The sequence below is a fragment of the Leptonychotes weddellii genome, chromosome 10 (assembly GCF_054177405.1).
Source record: "Leptonychotes weddellii isolate Sample4059 chromosome 10, ASM5417740v2, whole genome shotgun sequence".
Lineage (NCBI taxonomy): Eukaryota > Metazoa > Chordata > Mammalia > Carnivora > Phocidae > Leptonychotes > Leptonychotes weddellii.
Window position 1 is genome coordinate 64,511,284 of NC_138378.1, and position 20,696 is coordinate 64,531,979.

Consider the following 20,696-nt stretch of genomic DNA (forward strand, 5'->3'; position numbering starts at 1 on the left):
GCTGCTATAAACATTAGGGTGCAGGTGTCCCTTTGGATCACTATGTTTGTATCTTTTGGGTAAATAGTTAGTAATGCAATTGCTGGGTCATAGGGTAGCTCTATTCTTAACTTTTTGAAGAACCTCCATACTGTTTCCAGAGTGGCTGCACCAGTTTGCATTCCCACCAACAGTGTAGGAAGGTTCCCCTTTCTCTGCATCCTTTCCAATGCCTGTCATTTCCTGACTTGTTAATTTTAGCCATTCTGACCAGTATGAGGTGGTATCTCGTGGTTTTGATTTGTATTTCCCTGATGCCAAGTGATGTGGAGCATTTTTTCATGTATCTGTTGGCCATTTGGGTGTCTTCTTTGGAGAAATGTCTGTTCATGTCTTCTGTCCATTTCTTGACTGGATTATTTGTTTTTTGGGTATTGAGTTTGATAAGTGCTTTATAGATTTTGGATACTAGCCCTTTATCTGATAAGACATTTGCAGATATCTCCTCCCATTTTGTAGGTTGTCTTTTGGTTTAGTTGACTGTTTCCTTTGCTGTGCAAAAGCTTTTTAACTTGATGAGATCCCAATAGTTCATTTTTGCCCTTGCTTCCCTTGCCTTTGGAGATGTTTCTAGGAAGAAGTTGCTGTGGCTGAGGTCAAAGAGGTTGCTGCCTGTGTTCTCCTCTAGGATTCTGATGGATTCCTGTCTCACATTTAGGCCTTTCATCCATTTTGAGTTTATTTTGTGTATGGTGTAAAAAAATGGTCCAGTTTTATTCTTCTGCATGTGGCTGTCCAATTTTCCCAACACATTTATTGAAGAGACTGTCTTTTTTCCATTGGATATTCTTTCCTGCTTTGTCGAAGATTAGTTGACCATAAAGTTGAGGGTCCCTTTCTGGGTTCTCTATTCTGTTCCATTGATCTATGTGTCTGTTTTTGTGACAGCAGTGTACTGTCTTGATGATTACAGCTTTATAATATAACTTGGAATCCAGAATTGTGATGCTACCAGCTTTGGCTAGTCAGGGTCTTTTCTGGTTCCATACAAATGTTAGGATTATTTGTTTCAGCTATGTCAAAAATGTTGATGGTATTTTGATAGGGATTGCATCGAATGTATAGATTGTTCTGGTAGCATAGACATTCTAGCAATATTACTTCTTCCAATCCATGAGCATGGAATGTCTTTCCATTTCTTTGTGTCTTCCTCAATTTCTTTCATAAGTGTTCTATAGTTTTCAGAGTATAGATCCTTTGCCTCTTGGTTAGTTTTATTCCTAAGTATCGTATGGTTTTTGGTGCAGTTGTAAATGGGATCAATTCCTTAATTTTTCTTTCTTCTGCAGCAAGACCAAATTCTTAGTTAAAGGTTTAAATTCTGCTCCACTGACATAACTCAGAATAGCCCTAGGAAGTGCCTGCCTGCAGGTAGAAAACCAATCAATTTTTAGTTTTTAGAATTTGGGCCTCAAAGATGGTTTTGTAGTCTCACATCTTTTCTGTTCCGGCAAATTTCTATTGAGGGTGTGGAGAACTTAAATCAGGATGGTAAGACTTTGACCATGGGGCACTGAGTCTTCAAAGAGAGGACATGTTGCATCTCCCAGGCAGCTTAAGGATTTAGAAAATCATTCTCCTCTGTCTGCTTTGTATATGATGGGGTGGGGCAGTGTAGAAAGTATATCTTTATTTGGGGAATAGGCTAATCTGATAAATCAACAGAAGACCACAGGGGAGCTTGTTATGAGAAAACAGAGGTAAAATAAATGTACCCTGCAGGAACTGGTTCATCTATCAAATTTCCTTTTAGCCTTAAAGGAAAATCTTTCCCTCTTTCTTCTGAACCCTTATGCTCCTATTGTCAAAACCATCTACTTCGCAATGGCAGTTGTCACATTTTATTCCTATTGTGAGTGGGATTTTCATGTGTAAGAGCCTGCTATCTCAACTAGATGGGGGGTTCCTCAAGGCAAGGGGGTGGGCTTTCCAATCCTTTGTGTCCTTGCATCTTCCAGCTTTGAACTTCCTCCATAATGATGCATAATGAACCAATCATTATTATGAATTATGCATTATTGTTATGAATTATGATGATCATTGTTATAACTCATTATTCATACTTGATAAAAATTCAGTTGAAGTTAAAAGTACACTTTTGTGTACTTTTGTGCATTTGTGTAGAGTCAAGACAAGTTTATCTTGACTCAGGACCCAAAGCTCCTGTGTAGGGCACTTTCTTTATAGAAGGCTTATATTTAGGATGCAGTTTATTTAACTTGGTGAGAATTTACTCAGCTTCTATCACATGGAGGTTTATAGACTGTAGAAAAGAAATAAGATAATATCCAAGCACTCAATGAGTTTATAGTCTAATACATGAATGGCAAACAGATCAACTTAAATGTATATATCTATGGATGGTGACTGCTTAGATTGCTGACAAGGATTATAAAGTCTGGTCTAGATTTAGTAGGAACGAATGCTGTGATCAATTAGTAATCTACCATTTATTTAGGAATGGAGAATGGTAGCATGAATGCCATATATTCATAATTTCCAATTTGCAGAATGAATTCAAAGTCTAGATAGTAGAAGAAGCTTATATATTTAGTAGAATCCAATCAGTTAATACCTTAATCAAATTTGTTTGGTGCACAGTACCAATAAAATATATAAATTACAGGGAATAATTATTTATTAGCCTGCTTCGGCCACCATAACAAAATACCATAGACTAGATGTCTTAAACAACAGAAATTTATTTTCTCATAGTTGTGGAGGCTAAAAGTCCAAGATCAAGGTTCTGGCCAGTTCAGTTCTTGTAGGGCTCTTTCTGGTTTGTAGACAGCTGCCTTTTGTATGAACATGACCTCTTCTGTGTGTTTTGGAGGAGAAAGAGTGCTAAGGCCCTATGGGATCAGGGCCTCAGCCTTATAACCTCATTTAACCTTAATTATTTCCTCAGAGGCCCCATCTCCAAATACAGCTTTCCTCAGCTATCCAAAAGTAGAGTGTTTCTGTGAAACCTTTCGCAAGCCGAAATGACATAAAGCCAGGACTACACCCCACTTTTGGAAAGTTCTCGTTATACCACTTCATTTTTACAAAAGACCTGCATCAGTACAGTAACTGCTTGTTTCATAACAGTGAATATTCTCTTTGGATATTTTTCAGCTAGTGGAAACAGGTACTAATGTCAGCCTTTCATAAAAGAGAAGTGGTGTAACGAGAACTTTCCAAAAGTGGGGTATACTCATATAGCTACACTGGGGGATAGGGCTTTGACGTATGAACTTGGGAGAACACATTCAGTCCATAACAATATGTGATATAAAAGAGGTTTATGTCTCATATTTGAAGAAGTGACTATCATAGGAGCCACAGATGTAGAGAGGGTTATCATTTTTTAAAAAAGCAAGACATAAAAATTGATTTCTTAATGTTTTTCACATTAGCTTGCATTTATGAGTTTTAAACACATCTAATCTTATAGGCTGTTCAGTGTAACTCAAGTAATCTACATAACACGACAAAAAATTATATCACAAATGCCAGTAGTTCAAAGTAATAGGTAGTCAATGGATTTGCAAATGCACATTTAACAAAAAATCATATACTTTTCTAAATCTTAGTGGCACCTTAAAATAATAACCAGCCATTAAAAAATACTGTCCTCCAAATGTTGTTAAGTGCAAACTTTTTGCCTTGGAATAAGCCACCTTTTTCTAATTACCAGCATGTCTCACTTTTGTATTGATGTGTGCTTAATAGGCTGAAAAATCACATTTGTTTTATTGCTATATCCATTACAGTAGAATTAAGAATGTGATTTCTTAAGGTAACATTTGCTGTCAGTAAAATTTAAATCTGGATCCAGGCTAGTTTTTGTTTTGTGTGTGAGTGTTCTCCCTGCCCCCTTCAAAAAGAAGATCCATTTATTGAAGTGACAAGATACTAGAACTAGCTATCATCTCTAGAAAAATAGAAAATATATTGGTGTTGGATTTTGACCCTATCCACTTCTTGCTTATCTACCTACCCTTCCAGGGTTTTATATTTCAAAGTAAAAAAAAAGAGTTTAAATAATGTTATCTTGATTAGTTAATAAAAGCTAACCTGGGTTTTTTTTTATATATATATATATTTTTAAGATTTTACTTATTTATTTGACAGAGAGAGACACAGCGAGAGAGGGAACACAAGCAGGGGGAGTGGGAGAGGGAGAAGCAGGCTTCCCGCTGAGCAGGGAGCCCGATGCGGGGCTCGATCCCAAGACCCTGGGACCATGACCTGAGCTGAAGGCAGCCGCTTAACCACTGAGCCACCCAGGCGCCCCACTAACCTGGGTTTTAATATAACTCTCAGCTTCAAGTGGGTCATAATACCTTGTCAGTTTTTGTCTTAACATGAGTGAAATGAACACTCACACTGATGATAAGCTGGGTTCTCTTCATTTTAATCACAAACAGAACCTTCATAAAATGTTTAATGGATTCTTGGTTCAGATCTAGAAAATTATAGGGACTATTTTGTTAATCCATAGTCCCATCTCAAAATGGTTTTCTCTGTAATTATTAACATGAGAATAATGCAATAGCTCAGGGTGACACAGTAAAGTATGATTGGAGTGCACATGTGAAAAAGATCTGACAATTCTATAAATAGGGAAACATATCATTTAAAAATTTCAGTGTGGGGGCTCCTGGGTAGCTCAGTCGGTTGTATCTGATTTTGGCTCAGGTCATGATCTCAGGTTCTAGGATCAAGCTTTGCTTAGGGCTCTGTGCTCAGTGGGGAGTCTGCTTCTCCCTCTCCCCCCACTCATGCTCTCTCTCTCTCAAATAAATAAATAAAATCTTAAAATAAAATAAAAATTTAGTGTGGAAAAATCTTTTCATGCCTTTGAGACAAAGTATAACAGGTGCAAATAAGATGTAAAATTTATATCTGACAATTTAGTAATATTCCTTAGCTGATGGCACATTAGCACCATGGTCCATGCCAGGATGCTCTCTCATTCTGTCATTTCCCCTCCTTTCATCCGGATCCCCAGTCCTTTCCCGTGTTCCTCCATACGCACCCATTCTAGGATGTGTACCATATATAACAGATATACATGCTTCCTTGGAGAATATGTAGTGTTTTGTGGTTTTGAGAATATGTGGTTTTAATTTACATAAATTGTATTTATAAATGTTGTGTTATCTTACATTTCCCACTCCAAAACATTACATTAAAAGCAAATTAAACTATATCCTTGTTGTTGAAAGCTTGTTTAGATTTTCACCTATAATTGCAGCCAAAGATTTCATGGTGTCTGCCTGAGGTCCCAAAAAGAAGAAAATTGTGATCAATTCATTATTCTGAGAAGATTAAATACATATTTATGAGTTGTTATTTCTTGAATAAAGGAGATCATGATTAATTATGTGGCTACATGTTTCAATAATGGATCTATAAGTTTCTGAGATGGCTGCAAGAACTTTTAGGAATGCTTAAATTGGTAGCACCCCCTTACAACATCAGTGTTCCTGGGAAGAGTAGGACTGTTCTGTCCATCCCGCACTTACACCCAATGGGGCATGTGCAGCATGCCATTGACTTGAGGTGGGGGCAGCTGGAGTCATATTGCGGTGCCCCTCTCCCCCCACTGCCTTGGGGCACCACAGCTAGGAACCCAAGGCTACCTCATGTAGTCTTGTATCTTCAGCATCATTCAGTGTATGGAGGCATTCGAAAAATATTTGTTGAGTGGATGAATGAAAAGAAATCATTCTAAGATGAACCTTAGGACAGTAAGATAGGGAGACAAAAACCCTTACTGCCTAAGCAGTGAAGGATTTCCAAGGAAACAGCTCATAGTTCATGATATAGAAATTCACCCATGTCTTGTTCTCCTTTCCTTCCTGAGCATGTAGAATACTACACTTCCTAGGCCTTTTGCAGCTGGGTAAAACTGTTTGACTACCTGAAGCCGGATGAACTATGCATGAAACTGGTCTATGCCATCCCTCCATCCAGGCGGATTAGAGCCGGTGTGTCGCTTCTGAACTCTCTCTTCCCTTCCCTGGCCCAGGAGGTCATGTGTTCCAGATCACTCAGCTACAAGATGGTAAAACATTAAACAGCCTCGGACTCTGAGTTGGTGTGGGGAGAGACCACCCGCCTCCCTCTCTTTGCCAGTCCACATGGGGAGGGGGTTACATTTAAAGCAGCATGGTCTGGGAAGCCCTTCTGGAGATGCTGAAGTTGAGACCTGAAAGCCTGAAGGGAATGAGGGAGTGAGGCACCGGGGACAGGAGTATTATGAGCGGAGGGAGCAGCAAGTGCAAAGGCCCTGAGGTGGAACAAAGTTTGGCATGTTAAAGGAAGTGGGACAAAGTCAGTGAGGCTGGAGCAGAGTGAATGAAAGGGAAAGTAACAGAGCTAAGGCAAGACAGGTGAACAGACATGGGGAAAACAGATTGTAGGTCCTGATAGGTCAGTTTAAGGACTTTGGCTTTCACTCTGAGTGACATGGCAGCATCGAAGAGTTCTGCATGTCGGAGTGACATGATCTGACTAGGCTGTGTTGAGAACAGACCCAGGGTGGCAAAGGGAGGAGGCAGGCTGTGCAGTTAGGGCACTGTGGCAGTAATCCAGGCAGGGGGTAGTGGTGGTGGCTTGGTTTGGGGGACTAGCAGTAGGAGAGGTGCGAAGCAGCCAAATTCTGGATATATTTTGAAGGGAGAGCCATTAGAATTACAGTTGATTAGAGGAGGGGTATGAGAGAAAAAGTGAAGGATGAACCCATGGCTTTTGGCCCGTGTAGCTGGGAGAATGGAGCTGCCATTTGCTGAGATGGGGAGCCCGCAGGGTGAGCGAGTCTGAGAGCCTGTCAGGAGCTCAGGTCTGGACCGTCTAGGTTTGAGGCAGTCGCTGGACACGCAAATGTGCGTGAAGGGAGGCTTTGCCAGGCTAAGCTGGCCAGGCAGCTGGACTGGGGAGGGGGACAGGGATGATGACTCTCTTCCCCTAGGAGACTGAGGTCCGGGTTCTCCAAGTGGATGCTCAAATACTAAGGGCATTTGGGAGCCCAGTCCATGGTTTTTGTTGGGCAGGCTGGCCTGGAATTTTCCAGTCACTGTGATGAAGCTGAGTTTCTACCAGACTAGCCGCTGATCTAGCAGCAAATGCATCTCCATATGACAACCATCCATTTGGCCGGCTGAAGGCCAGAAGTTCATTCACACTCTGTGCCTGAAACATCACCTGGAAGCCCCATTCTCGAAACTTCTCCCTCCTTGGATCTGTGTTCATTTCCAGGTTTTTATATCTCAGGGGTGGACACTGAAAGTATATTTTAAGGCAAGGCAATTCGTGCTTATTCCTCCGGCATGAAAGATTGCATTTCCACATCAGAGTCACATTTGGTTTCTAAACCTGTTACCATGGCAAGAACTGTATTCTCGAGCTCTCCTTGGTGGCACTGTTTATATTTCTTAGCCGACAACATCTAAACCTTTTTTTTTTTTTTTTAACTCACTTGGAACTGCGATTTATTCCAACCCTTTGCTTCACGAAACATTTATATATTGTACGTGTGAGCCTTAAATGGGGAACTTTACATGCCACCCTCTTCTTCGCGGAGACACGATGCAGGTAGCCTTTGTTTGCTTCCCGCAGCCGGCCCCGCACGGCCCGCGCCTCACTGCCGCGCATGCGTTGAAGCTTGACAGCGGCCAGTGCGGGGCTGGTAAACACTGACTCCTGCCAGATGCCACCGTTCTGTAGAAGTGCCATTTCTGGGACTCAGGACTCACTGAATGCTTTGTCAGTTGTTATTTCTGTTTCTCCCCCTGTTCATTTGCATGGCTCCTTACTTTGTGGGCTTAATTTGTTTTTTTGGTTTTGTTTTTGTCCTCTCTCTGCAGTTTTAGATTTCCTCTGTCCTCTCATTCCTCGCTGGGGGTGGGGGGGTGGGCATTGAATGTGTTGGGCAGACCCGCCAGTCCAGGGGGATCGCCGTGCTTCCCTCAGTGGAAGGAAGGGTTCAGCATTGTACCCTTGACCCCCCTAAGTCATAGAACTCGGATGCTTGTCTGGTGGGCCCCCAGGTAAAAAATTAGAGGCTGCCTTCAAACGAATCGTAAGGTGAAATGCCCTTTGTTGGGGGTATTCTGGAGCCCAAACCGTGTCAGTCCGGAAACTACGGTGGGACCGAGGGAGCCACAAAGGCGGGGCTCCTGTGGCCCTGATTCTGGAGAAGAGGCCATCTCTTAGGGTGGTCCTTCACATGGAGGGCAGGTCACTGTGTGTGTTTATGTAGATCGTCCTCTGCACGAGTGTGCCCAGCTGATAGGCAGAGGGGGAGTGGAATGCAGCCTGTGGTCCACGCACCATACTTGTGATGGATAATTTTATGTGTCAACTTGGCTAGGTGGTTGTACCCAGATATTTGGCCACACATTATTCTCGGTGTCTGTGAGGGTGTTTCGCCATGAGATTGACATTTGAATCAGTAGAGTGAGTAAAGCAGGTTGCCCTCCCTAATGTGAGTGACCCTCATCCAATCTATTACAGGCCTGAATAGAATAAAAAGTGGAGTGAGGGAGAATTTGCTCTCCGTCTGACTGCCTTTGAGCAGGGACCTTGGTCTTCCCTTGCCTTCAGACTTGGAGTCAGACCGAAACATATACTGTCAGCTCTCCTGAGTCTGCAGCTTGCTGACTGCAGATCTTGGGACCTCCCAGCCTCCATAACTGTCTGGGCTAATTCCTTATTTTATATATATGAAGAGATACACTATTTGAGACACCACTCAAGAGAGGGGTGCCTTTCGCTAATTCCCGCATAGTTTTCCAAAGGCTTTGGCAATGAGTGTAGAGTTGGGTGGGAAGGGGGCTGATGAGCATAATTTGAAAAATTACCTCCCCCCAACCCCACACGCCCTCGTAGCTTAGATTTGGCTGTGCTGTAAAGTGCCTGGTCTCAGCGTGAGTCTTAGAATATGGGTGATTCTTCCAGAGGAATGGAAGCAACTAAGGGTTTCCATTTCTCTGCTACATTAGTGGTGAACCCTGCGAATGCCTTTGCTTGCTGGAGGGAGTTTCAGGAAAATAGGGATGAGTAATAGCCATAGAAATTACTCAAACGATGGGGCGCCTGGGTGGCTCAGTGGTTAAGCGGCTGCCTTCAGCTCAGGTCATGATCCCAGGGTCCTGGGATCGAGCCCCACATTGGGCTCCCTGCTCAGCGGGAAGTCTGCTTCTCCCTCTCCCGCTCCCCCTGCTTGTGTTCCCTCTCTCTCTCTCTCTGTCTCTCTCTTTCTCAAATAAGTAAATAAAATCTTAAAAAAAAAATTACTCAAACATTGCATTTGGTGAGTCAATGTGTACTTTTTGAAACGTGTTCCTCTCATTGTATTAATACAAAGAAGTATGACTGATGCTTGTTATCCTTCTCATTTGAAAGGTGTGCAAATAGAGCTGCAGAGGGGACACTCAGAGGTCCCTGTGGCGAGGTGATGGTTAGAGGGGAAGTCTCTCTGGCTGAGCAGCTGCCCAGCTCCCACGCTCTTTCCAGCCTTCCTCACAGGCCTATGGAACGCTCAGAACGTTAGTGCATTCTTTCGAAGCATTTCATTTTTTTGAAAAAATAGAACAGTATGATCAGGAGCATACTTTCCTTCAAGAACAAATACTAGAGATCCTGTCTGGGGCAGATTTTAATTTTTGTTTTATTTCTTGAGGAAAATGGCCATGTGTACTTGGGCTGAATTATATATTTTAGTCTAGTTTTCTCCTTTCACTGTCCAAAGTTTCTTCTCTTCTAATTGCTGTAAAGGCAATGATCCACACATACACAAATGCACACCCACATACACACACACACACTCGCACCACACACATATATCTCAGAACTGTTTTGTTCTGTAATTTTCTAAAAAAGCTCTCAAACTGTATGTACTCCGGGCACTGCGATATCACACAGATCACTGCAATAGAGGCTAAATGTGAGGTCATATTTGCAGTCCCTTCAAAATAAGAATTATTGTTGGTGATCATTCACAGCGGGGGCAGGGGGGTGGGGGGAAGGGGAGCAGAAGGGGTTTGGGGAGGAGAGGAAAGAGTACCGGGGATATTATGATGTGCTTGAGAGTTCTTTGTGCTCTAGGGAGAAGATAAAAGTCAATGAACTAGAGAACGAATGTTTTGTTTTTGTTTTGTTTTTCAGCTGCTACCCAAATTGGTTTCTTGATTTCTTGCACTTTTATGTAACCTTGCCTCTGGGGCATTTAATGCAGATTAAAGCAACACAGCCACACTTCTGACTCTGGAAAGACCCAGCTCTGAGGAATGGACATTATGTTTATGAGCATGAATAACATTCCTAAAGCATTTTCTAAAATTTTGTGATCTTCATATTCACACATCATCCTAGGAGGGCTGGCTAAAGTTCCTAGGCCCAGAGTATTTAAGAGAAAATGGCAGAAGCATATCTCAACCCCTCAGAATGATCTTTACCTGATGTCACTGCCTACCAAAAACCAAATTCTAGTTCCCAAGGCTGCACACCGTGAGGGACAGAAAGGAGTTTAGCGAACACTCCTTGGCCCTAGTTAACTTATACCCTCCTCAAGGAAACAGGACATTCAGGAAAGCAAGAGTGATAAGCCCTGTTTCCCTGACTCACACTCTCTTTGGATATGATCAAGGTTTGAATATGTCTACAGTGGAATTTCCTTGAGGAAAGTTAAGGAATTCCTAAATTCTAAGGAATTTCCTCTGGTTCACCAAGCTCCTATTTCCCATTGGTGTAAGTCAGCGCCTCTCAAATGTTGATGTTCTTATAAATCGCCAGGAGATCATCAAAAGGCAGTTTCCCACTGGGTAGCTCTGGAGTGGGGATGGGGATTCCCAGTGTCCAGCAAGGTCTTCAGCGAAGCTGACACTGCTGGTCCACAGGCCACACTATGAATAGTAAGGGTCCAGGTGTTTCATGTCATTTCTGCTCTTTCTTCTGGTGCTACCCCAGTGCGGCTGGAACTCTACACCCTATGGCTGCCCATCTATTGCTGAAAGTGTTTGAGTGTTCTTCCATCATGCAAGCCTGCTGAGAGCCCATCTGGTCAACCTCAGGTGCTCTCGCTTCCAGTTCTTTTACAAGCCCCCAAAGGATGTATGTCGCTTTCAGTTTCCAAGGGCCTTGGAATGAGTTTCCCAGAAATTTCTGTGCTGCCCTGAATATTCTCCTAAAGACTGTGGTGAGTGTTAAATCATGGTGTATAAAAGGTAACATTAGCCTTAAAATCGAACTCATGGCTTCTCACAGGCAGACAAGTGGTACACATGCAATTAGGATTCAGAGGATACTCTCAGGCATCCCCAAGACGCAGAAATGAGTGTGTGAGTCAGGTTGTTGCCATGACTCTCACTGCAAAGAGAATAAAAATTGTGTGAGGGAGGCAGGCACCGGGGTCTGTTCCACATGCCGTTCTACTGACTGATTACATCAGAATCAGCCCTGAAACAACCTTCAAACACACATTTCCAAGGCCTCGCCCCTGGCAAAATGAATTAGCGTTCCTGGGGGGAGTATGGATTGTTACAAAGCACAGGGCAGTTAGTGGCTTGCTGTGCTGATGAGCAGGTATTAAACACCTGCAAGTTATCCAGTCCCAGAGTTACCGAATATCTTTTGCATCAGGCATAATACAGCTCCTTCCTTCATCCCTCTCCCCGCTCAAAGCAGAAAGTAAACAAACCACAAATAATTGCAAAGGATAAGGGTTGTGAAGGAAGCAGGTGGTGAACTCACGATGAAGGAGTAGGTCCTTTAGATGACCTGATTAGGGATGGTGTCTCTGGGGCAGTGACATCAGGCTGTGGCTTGAAGGGTTAGGAATTATCCAGCATGATAGTGGTGCTCAGGCAGAGAGCATTCCATGCAGACATTCCCCTGGGAAAGAGCATGCTTTATGAACATCTGCAGATGCTACCAGACAAATGAAAGAAATCTTTACAACTCGCCTGCAAATTATTCTGCAATTAGGACTCTTTGTAGGTTGCAAAGGCATAAAGACTCCATTTCTGTCAACTTCAGAGCCTGTTCTCATTCTTTGCTTGCTCTACCGCTAACACCAAAAACCTGGGTCTCCCTGAACATATCAGTGAAGACCCTACACCACTCCTTGAAGGTTGTATGGATGGTTGAGGACCTGAGAGCCACCTGCAGAGTCCTCAAACTCCTCCTGTCTCTTCTGGTGAAGGTGATCATCAGGATGATACTCCGCATTCATTAACTGTGAGTCTGGCCTGAGTCTCAGCTGTAAAATGGGATAAGAACGTCTGTCCCAGAGTAGATTCCTTAAGATGGTGTGCCTCATCCATGATAGCTCCTGTCCAGTCACAATGTGATTATGGCACGCTGGAAGGTTCCATACCTCAGTGTTCCATCTGTCATTTATCATTTTTAGTGAATGGGGGCATGATAAGCCAGCATCTCAGGTGATCCTGTTGCTGCCAGGGTTAGGCTATTTGAGAAACTGCCTAAGAGGGACATCCTAATCAAACCTCCACACCCTCAGGGCAGCTGATTTCTGTGCTAGGAGAAAAGCTCTCTTATTGAGCAAATGTGTGAAGAGGCATTTTCACTTGTGAGACTCTTAACCATGTCTATTTCAGGCAGCTTAGCAAAAGGACTGGAAATTTCCAGATCGCATGGGGGTGGGTCTGCGTGGAGACAGGCAGGGGTAGGCCAGTTCCTGTGGAAGGTCAGACCTGTCAGGCAGTCCTGCTTTTAGCGCTTTCTTCCTTTTCTCTACTCCCCGGGGTCACGGCTTCTCAAAGACACTTCAAGTGGCCGGGCAGGCAGGCGTTCCAATGGACATCGGGGATGTTTGTGATCTGTTGCTTTCCCATATACAGACCTCTTCGGGAGGCAGCCTTTCTCGCTTTTCCTGAATGCGCACCAGATTCTGGGCATCCCCGAGGCTGAGCTTCTGGTGCTTTACTGTGCTCCTGCAACAAGCGCTTTACTTGCTAAGTGTGGTAGAGGGCTCATCAATGAATAAGACAGGTCCCTGCCCTCCGAAGGAAAAAAAAAATCAATAGGTATCCAACCAGCAATAAAAGAAGAAAGACTGTGATAACTTCAATCATACAGATAAAAAGGAAGTGCTTTCTTATTAAATGGCCTATATTAGTTTCCTATTGTGACCACAAGTTTAGGAGCTTAAAACAACAGAAATTAATTCTCTCACAGGAGGCCAGAAATCTGCAATGAGTCCTTTCGAGGGTCGCGCTTCCTCTGGAGGCTCTCGGGAGAATCCATTCCTGGACTCTCTCTGTTTCTAGGGCTGCCAGCATTCCTTTACTTTACTCATCACTCCAGTCTTTGCCTCTGTGGTTACATCACCTGCTGTTCCATTTGTGAAATCTCCCTTGTCTCCCTCCTATGAGGATACATGTGATTGCATTTATCCACTAGGATAAGCAAGGATGATTGCTCTCTCTCAAGATCTTTAACATAATCACATCGGCAAAGTCCCTTAGTGCCATTAAAGGGTAACACTCACAGATTCTAGGGATTACTAGATGGATAGGTGGGGCAGGGTCATTGTTCAGCCCACCACAGGTGCCACTCTTATTCTTCCACTCCCTCCCCCAACCAGATGGTCTACGGCGGTGATGTCCAATATGGTAGCCATTTACTGGTGGTCACAATATTGGCAGTCACAGATGGCTCTTGAGCGCTTGAAACATGGCTTGTTTGGGTTGAAATATGCTGTACATGTAAGACACACACTAGATTTTGAAGTCTTTTTTATTTTTTTTAAGATTTTATTTATTTATTTGACAGACAGAGATAGCGAGAGCAGGAACACAAGCAGGGGGAGTGGGAGAGGGAGAAGCAGGCTTCCTGCTGAGCAGGGAGCCCGATGTGGGCTCAATCCCAGGACCCTGGGACCATGACCTGAGCCGAAGGCAGACGCTTAATGACTGAGCCACCCAGATGCCCTGATTTTGAAGTCTTACTATAAAAAAATGCAAAATATTTCATTAACAATTTTTATGTTGATTACATGTTGAAATGACATGTCGGATATATGTTAGATGAAATATATTATTAAAACTAGCATCGCCTCTTTCTTTTTACTTTTTAAGTGCAACTACTAGAAACTTTAAAATTTTATCTGTGGCTTGCACTTGTGGTTTGTGCTCTATGTCTACTGGACAGCGCTCTACACCATCTACAAGAGTAATTCTCAGACTGCTGCACAGCAGAATCTCGTGGGGAGTTTTTGAAAACCCCCAATAGGCAAGCTGCGCCCCAGACTTATTAAATCAGAAATCTCTAGGGAGAGGCCCAGGCATCCGTATGCATTAAACTCCCCAGGCGATTCTAATATGCGGCCAAGGTTGAGAATCTGTGGGGTAGAGACCTGGAAGAGGGTTAATAGTGGACACTGCATTACTGGCCCAGGGACTATCCAATGGGTCTGCCCATTTTCTTTACAAACAACAGAAAGTATGGGCTCCTGAAGTATCCTCTGCTTTCAGTTTTCCTCCCTGAGATGCATGCCTCACCTCACCCACAGAAAGCAGATGGGGGCGAAGGTGGGGAGGGAACAGAGCAGTTGTTTTCATGACTCAGAAGACACCTGGGGTCTCAACACTCTGAGGGGCAGGCTGGCGGGACCTCGCTGCCTTGGGTGTTTCTGGCAGTTAGATGAACCCTTCCTCGGCAGTTTCTGCTATAGGACCTGGCAGAACAAAATACAGTAAAGGCCAGCGAGCTTCTAAATGTTTGGTTTGTGGGGTCGGATCAAGGCAAAGCACCTTCACAGAGGCTCCCAGGGACAGCAGGTTTGGGAGACATCCATCAGTAATACCTACCACCACCAGAGGCTCCTGTTACTGCTGGGATTGCCAGCTACGTCCCATTTCCACACAACTATCGTGTTCTCTGGATCTGGACTCAGAATTAGGTAATGAAGCAAAAATCCAGTGCACTTCACTGAGCTTTAAAGTATGGCCTGGAAAATTGGTTCTTAGTGGAGCAAGATGGGGTGTTTCAATAGCTTGCCTGTTGCCTGACACAAGGTAGACAGGAGATAAACCTCAGCCTTATGCATGCTGTACCTTTACTTATGTCCAGCAGCACCAGTGGGTGAGCCTGTCACCTGAGTGCAGTTCACAGCGATTTGAGGCTAATGCTAAAATAACATATGATCCTACATTTAGACAGTTTAGAAAAATTTTCTGAACTGCATAGCACTCATGTGGCTTCCAAAATAGCATACACTAAAAGGTCATTAATATTTTCCAAAGGAAGAGGTTTTCTATGTGTGTTGCAGGTGATGAGGCTTTCCAAACGAGGGGGATAAAAAAAAAAAAATGAAACAAAGGCCTTGAGCAAGCTTGTTCTCTCCTTCCTTCCCTCTTTTATTCAATGCTGACTCTAGGTTAGCAAGTGGGCCTTGGCTTCACAGAGTTTAGGAGCTACTAGAGGGAGAAGACCTCAAAGTAAATGAGAGAAAACATTATAGGGTCTATGACTGGAGACAAGACGTCCCTTCCCCTTTTGCCCCTTCCTTCCATTTTCTGCCGTATACATACACACATACACATGCACACATATGTCTGTATGTGTGTATATGCACGTGTGTATGTATATATGCATACATGCATATGTATATGTGTATCAGGAAACTTACAGAGGTAAAAAAGAAGAAATTAAGAGGGAGAAATTTGAAAGTAAAAAAATGATAACGGCCATGTTAGTCAACAAGTCATATTCCTTAAGTCTTATTTAAATTGCCACAAATTTAGATCAGATCCCAGCAGCCAGTGCAAAGAGAAATGTACACCAGTTGCATAATTCACAGTGTCTGTAAGATTGAAACTAATGAGCCCCAAGGACCATGTGGATGAGGGTGTAGTGTTGTAATAAGGCATCTGGGACACACTCAGCAATGTCCTTGACATCATTTCTGATTGCATCGAGGAGTTTCACAGGGCATGACAGAAATGCACAGGGTTTGGAGAAAGTGAAAAAGAGATAATATTAAATTCTAGCTAGAGCTAAACTATTCTGCTGGGGTTGGGATGGGTTAATATGAGCTTCCACCTGTAATTTCCTGTAGTTCACTATTCTGTTTTAGGCGCTGGGCTAGAGGTATGCTGAAGGTTATGGTAGTGGAGAGGGATACTCACTTCTGCCTTCACTGGAGAAGTATGGGCTGATGCCAGGGATCTGGAGGAGACGAGGCTGGTAGAAGGATCCAGTGGGATTCATCCAGGGGATAAAGGCAGGGAAGGTCTTCCACGCATGAGAGAATAGCATCGGGAGACACAGAGGTATGGAGAGTTGCTAATGGGGATCTCTGGGCAGTTTGGCACTGATAAAGTATGAGATGAGGCCAGGTGTGATGGGAGTGGAGGCAAGGGCCAGACCGCACCTGTCTTATGCGCTCTGCTAAGGAATGTGGCTTTGTTCCGTGGACAGGAACTGAGTTGCCACTGAAGGGATTTAGGCAGGGGAGCTGTACCTGCTAACTATTGCATCCATGCTGCCTGATGTATCTGGCCAAAACTCAGGGGCTTAAATAGCAGTCACATACTCTCGCACACAGATGTGAGAGTTTGCGAGGGGAAGGAGGCCCTACTTCAGGGTGAGGGTCTGTAGGATGCCTGGGGTGGCACTGGGTGGAGACCAAAGGAACAGCAGCTGCCCAAGGGCAGCTCTTCTGTCGGTGACATGTGGAAGTACAGGACGGTGAGGGGACAAACAGAAGGGATCCACCTCAGGTACACCCACATCCCATTAGCAACACCAGCCCACAGCCAAGCACAATATCCCTGGGGAGGGAAGATATACTCTGCCCCCTCCGTGGGAGCTACTGCAAAGTCACATGCAGAGGGTGGTCTGAATTATACCGGCAGGCTGTGAAGAACTCTGAGCAAGGATTCAGTCTCCATTAGAGGTGAAGCAGCTGGACTTGACTTTGTAGTTGGTTCACTGGGGCAGCTCTGTGGAAAACAGATTCAGGAGAGGTGATGCAGGTGTCAGAGGGACCAGTGAGGAAGGTCAGCTGAGACCTAGTGAGAGCCTGGTCTGGGCAATAGTGAGCGGTGGATGGAACAGAGGTGGTTCAAAACAACAGATGAGAGAAAACCATCAGGGCTCAAGGACTTAGGGTGGTTTATGGCTGTTTTTAGATACCTCCATATACTGTACGCAGAATCTACTGCCAGGGTTGCGTACCAAACTGTTAGCTGTCCATCACATATCTGTCTTATTTCTTATTAAAACAACTCTGATTTTACTTGTGGCATTAATGTGCTTATCTTTTTTTTTTTTTTTTTCCAAGTAGGCTCCACATCCAGTGTGGAGCCCAACAGGGGCCTGAACTCATGACCCTGAGATCAAGACCTGAACTGAGATCAAGAGTCAGATGCTTGGAGCGCCTGGGTGGCTCAGGTGGTTGAGCATCTGGCTCTTGATTTCGGCTCAGGTTATGATCTGAGGGTTGTGGAATCAAGCCCTGCATCACGCTCCGTGCTCAGCGGTGAGTCTGCTTGAGATTCTCTCTCTCCCTCCCTTTCTGCCTTCCCTCTGCTTGTACACTTTCTCTCTCTCAATAAAATATACAAAAAAAAGAGTCAGACGCTTAACTGATTGAGCCACCCACGCACCCCTAATGTGCTTAGCTTTAAAAATTTCCTAGCTTCCCTTGTAGGTGGGAGGTGATTACATGGCAAGCCCTGGCTATTAGGATGTAAATGAGATTCACTGGGTCATATTACTAGGAACACATTTTAAAGGGGCACATGTCCTTTTGCCATTTGCTCCTATCCTTGTCCTGCCCCAGATGGAGATGGATGGCTAGCACTCCAGCAGCCATCTTGTTGCCAGGAGGCAATCATGTTAAGGATGGCTGATTAGAAAGAAGGAGTCCAAGTTTTGTTTTTTTTTTAAGATTTTATTTATTTATTTATTTGAGAGAGAAAGAGAGTGTGAGTGGGGGGAGGGGACCAGGGAAAGGAAGAGGGAGAGGGAGAGAATCTTAAGCAGACTTCACACTGAGCACAGAGTCCAACGCAGGGCTTGATTTCACGACCTGATCATGACCTGAGCAAAACCAAAAGTCGGTTGCTTAACTGACTGAGTCACCCAGGCGCCCCAGGAGTCTAAGTTTTTGATGATATCATAAAGACATCATACTAACCCTCAACTGATTGTCGGTTATGTGCAAGAAAATAAATGCCTTCTTTAAGTGATTGTGTTTTGAGTTGTCTGTTTTTAGCAGCCAAGTTCCCGATACACACATGACCTTAGCAACATGAAGCAACATCATTCATTCAATAATTATCCTGAATCAATGACCAAAATTAGAAACATCAAAACTTCATCAAGGTGATCTAGCCCAGTAGTAAGTAGCTGCTAGTGTATATAAGTTTGTGGAAAATTTTTCTTTGGTTTCCTTCTTCCTTGACTTCTCAACTCACGTCTTATTCCTCCTCTCAGCCATCTATCTGCCTTTTAATAGCTGCTTAGGTGTTAAACGTCTGAGAGTGTTAGCAGCAAAGGGCGCTGGCCTTTGGATTTTGGAACAGGACTCTTAAAGAACAAACCTGGTGGAAGGAAAAACCAGCCAGATGCCGTGGTTCCTATTTCCAGAGAGTGGGCTGGGCAGATGTACTACTAGTCGTAACAAAGTAGCATTTCTGTAGGTAACTTGACAAAGCACTTCATGTCCATTACCTTATTAGCTGTCTGAGGCCCAATAAGGTGAGATGATTTGTTCAAGGAGACAAATTAACAACGGACAGGGACAGGACTCATATTTTTCTAAATTGTATTTTCTCTTCCTGTGTCAAAAGAGGTCTCAGGAACTGTGTTGAGGAGAGCCTTCTGCGTACGTGAGAGTAGAGGAGGTGTCAAAGACCAATTTCACTTGTTAAACCCAAGGGGAGAGAGACTGAATTCAACTCCTCTGACATAAGAGGCAGGAGGGTGTTTTTTTGTTGTTGTTGGTTTTTGTTTTTTAAGTAGGCTCCATGCCCAGCCAGGAGCCCAACGTGGGGCTTGAACCCAAGACCCTGAGATCAAGAGCCAGATGCTTAATGGACTAAGCCACCCAGGGCCCTAAGAGGCAGTAGGGTTTTTAAGCCCCCAAGGTGGGCTACTGGGAAAGTACTGGAGAACACTGGGAATGGGAAGGGGTGGGGGGAGTTGGGTGATTAGACCATTTATGTTTGCTAATTGACACTTAGTGAAGTTAGACTCCTCACCTTTCAGAGAGATGGAGAGATTGGGGGGCTATCTTCCGTGATAATTACATTTCCAAGGGATGGCTCCCAGGTCCTAAAGCTGGACATTCCGGGGTGGTGAGAAGCTGGGAGGTGATTTACAACTCAAGGCAGCAGAGAAAGAAATTCACAAGTGCAAGTTTTCTAAAGGAAGTGCTCTAAGAAAAGAGAGGCCAGGGACCTACAGTCAGGAAGAAACCTGTCTAAAGTTTAGAGTCTAGCTGAGGGGAACTTTAAGGCCATCTAGGTCAGAGGGCTGCATCCCCTTTCCTTGCTCTCCAGGAAGCTAAGTCTCAGAAGTCCCCATCTGATTGTCTGTTAAAAGGTGGTAGCCTTATTAAGGGATGCACAGTGACCTGCTGGTGGAGGGACTCTGATTCAGAGCCTCATCCTACCAGGTGATTATTCCCTTTGCACCCTGGCTTTCAGAAGCCCTGTGGCGGGAGGGGGCTAAGTTCCTGCTCTTTTCTGGCCCAGTCTCCATCCTGGAGAGGAGTATTCATTGAAATGACATGCCCAGGACAAGTGCATCTACTTCTTCAAGCAAGAAACATGCTTTCAGCTCAGGTTTGATCCCATGCAACGGGAGGGTAGAACAGGGGAGGTGGGAAAGGGAATTCTGTAGCCCAAAGATAGGACCCAGGGACAGGGAATACCCACTTCCAGAAATTACCATCTCAAAAAGCCAACCCCATAAGAACTGACTGCCTGCGCAGGAGGAAAATGGAAATCTCCGCGGCAGGCAGGCAGTTCCGGCTGCTTAAGGGGCTGTCCTTTGCTCAGAGGGGAGGTGACTGTGCTGACCTTAAAAATCCAGGCCTGGGGAACCTGGAGGTGAAGGTATTTTATTTTCCCCTTAAGGCTTTGATGTTTTTCAAATAAAACTTTAAAAGATCCAATACTGTCCCCTGAAGCTTCTTCACAAAGTAGTGGATTTTTAGAAAAGCCAAAGGCCTGGGGGGTGGGGGGTGGGTGGTCCCTAAAGAGTAGTGCCCCGAAGCAAAGCCTTTCTTTCCTCTTTTCAGAGCACTGGGATTTTCCTAAAGCTTCCTTTCCCACCCCACCTACACCCCCCACACACACTTTTTTTGGCCATCGACCTTGTCTTCCATTCTCCAAAGTAGAAACCGACAGTTATCCCTCAGGTCCTCCTATCTATCTATCATCTAATCTATCATTCATCTATCTATCTATCTATCTATCTATCTATCTATCTATCTATCTATCTATCTATCTATCTATCTATCTATCTATCTATCATCATCATCTTCCCTGACCTCCAATCCCTGCAAGTACCAAGTGTCTCTCATTTTGGTCGCCCGTTGTTTCCCCCGCAAGGTGACAAGCCTGGCGCGCAGGGGGCGGAGGAGGGAGCTCCTTCCGCCACATGGTGGCGCGCGCGAGCCTGCGAGAGCC

General features: G+C 44.3%; 1 long non-coding RNA gene across 1 annotated transcript; it reads right to left on the reverse strand.

Annotated features, from left to right (window-relative positions):
- Positions 1-13,831: 13,831 nt before the first annotated feature.
- On the reverse strand, positions 13,832-20,503 carry LOC145723903 (uncharacterized). The gene is made up of 3 exons (XR_014149290.1): positions 18,733-20,503; positions 16,905-16,997; positions 13,832-16,287 (listed from the first exon to the last, which is right to left on the reverse strand). It is a non-coding gene; the product is annotated as an uncharacterized LOC145723903 (long non-coding RNA).
- Positions 20,504-20,696: the final 193 nt, after the last annotated feature.